Source organism: Setaria italica, chromosome VIII (genome assembly GCF_000263155.2).
Source record: "Setaria italica strain Yugu1 chromosome VIII, Setaria_italica_v2.0, whole genome shotgun sequence".
In the NCBI taxonomy this organism is placed as follows: domain Eukaryota; kingdom Viridiplantae; phylum Streptophyta; class Magnoliopsida; order Poales; family Poaceae; genus Setaria; species Setaria italica.
The window spans coordinates 5,763,814-5,765,944 of NC_028457.1; positions in this window are offsets into that span (position 1 = coordinate 5,763,814).

The window sequence follows — 2,131 nt, forward strand, 5'->3', positions numbered from 1 at the left end:
GAATATCTCCAATGGCTCAGCTAGCCTCCAAGCTTGGGGGCTAAGCGCCAGATAACTACTCGACGTGGCTCCTATGGCTCACCTAGCGCATAAGCTCGAGGACTGGATGCAAAATGACTACTTGAAAGATGACTGGCGTGAAGGCTAAAGACCCTCAGATTGGTTATTTAATCATTCCAAGACTCGGGGGCTGATAAGCTACACCCAAAAGTTGATTCTTTTCAAGGTGAAAGAATAAGATTCAGGATTTTATTAACCCTCCACCTGATTCTTCAATTCAACCTAAGGTTCGGAGGCTACTCCATATGGAGTGGGACGTTCGTTCCCCTCCATATCACATTTCCAAAGATGAAGATTACAAAATCAAGATCATCAAGGTCTTGAGCACACCATAGCCTCATGGCAGCTTTGAGAAACTTTAAAGATTCAGCTAGACAAAGTACTCAAAGAGCACCAAAACTACTCAGTGAGGATGTGAGAAGTACTCGAAGACTATTGCATTCGACGATGAAGCGCTCGGAGGCTTGTCGGGGATAGATCCCTAGTACCCACAAGGAAGGAAGAAGCTGGAATCCTACTAGAATTCCCTTGTAATCCTTCTAGGACTCCTACCTTGTAACCGACTATTAATCCCACCCCCTGGAGCATATAAAGGAGAGCAGGGGTAGCTAGATCAACAGATAGAGAACCACCACAAGCCTAGACTAACATAGGCTGAACTCATACCTCAACAACCAAGTGCAGGGCGCGATATACAACACCCCAAACATGACGTAGGGTATTACGCTACTCTGGCGACCCGAACCTGTATAAATCTATGTCTTGTGTCCTCTCTTTTACCTTCAAATTCCAGGTTCGATGATTCCACTCCAACCAATCTACTACCACGGGATACCCCTCAGTAGGTTGTTGGGTATAAAACACCGACAGTTGCGTCCCTATGGTGCGCGGATGGCAGCGCTGTAGAGGGACATGCGGCACGGGCACGGTGGTAAAAAGCTTCCGCTGCAGCTCTTCACGCCCACAACCTGCTTGACGAAATGCTCCAACCAAACACCATGTAAAGAGATGAATATGAAGAGTGTGGGGGCTGCCCCTAAAAAGGGATCCCGAATGTCATTCGTATCATTCCCTGGATCAGTAGATGATACGGGCGTTTCACACAAGAAGTATCACATCCATACTTCGTACAACTTTTATTGAGAATTTATGTGAGGTTGAAAAAGAGAAAGCATACTACTAATGATACAAAATGATACAAAAGGGGTTGTAGCCTCAACCTTAATTATATAGCGGAGTCCTATGTAGCAGTGCCAAGCCTACAGGCGGCTTGGCTCCTAGGGCAGATCCTCAAGATCCTCATCTTCCTCACCAGCAACGTTTTCCTCTGAAGAAAGAAAAGAAGGGGAAGCAAGAGTGAGTACTGTATAATCACTACGGGAGACAGTGAAATTGCCGAGTGCCAGGGGCACTCGGCGAAGGGCAAAAAACCCTCGGCGAACCGTTTGCCGAGTGTAACACTCGGCAAACGGCACACGGCAATTTTACAGTCGGCAAACACTTAGTTGCCGAGTGTTTTGCATCGGGCACTCGGCAAAGTCTCTGCCGAGTGCCGAGAAAACACTCGGCAACAAATTTTTGAAAAAATAAAAAAAAAACATCCTCCGCCGCCACCACCGCCAGCTCCGCCGCCGCCAGCTCCGCCGCTGCCACCGCCGCCACAACCGCCAGCACCACCACCACAGCACCACCTCCCATGCTGCCGTGCCTTGCCTCCTGCCGTCGACGCCTTGCACCCGTGCCTCCCACCGGCCGTCGTGCCTTGCCTCCGCGCCGCCATGCCCGCCGCCGCCACCACCACCACACCCGCCGGCCACCACCTCCACCACACCCTGGCCTCGACGTCGACGGATCCGGGGTAGAGGGGGGGAGTCCCCCCTGGATCCAGGGAGAGGGGCGGGGCGGCGGCCGGAGAGAGGCCGCCGCGCGAGAGAGGGGAAGAGCGGAGGAGTGGAGGGAGTTACCTGGAGAGGGAGGCGAGGGATCCGGCGCCACTACCACGAAGTCCGCGCTCACCGGATCCGGGGAGGAGGGGCTGTGCGGTGGCCGGATCCGGCCGGATCCGGAGAAG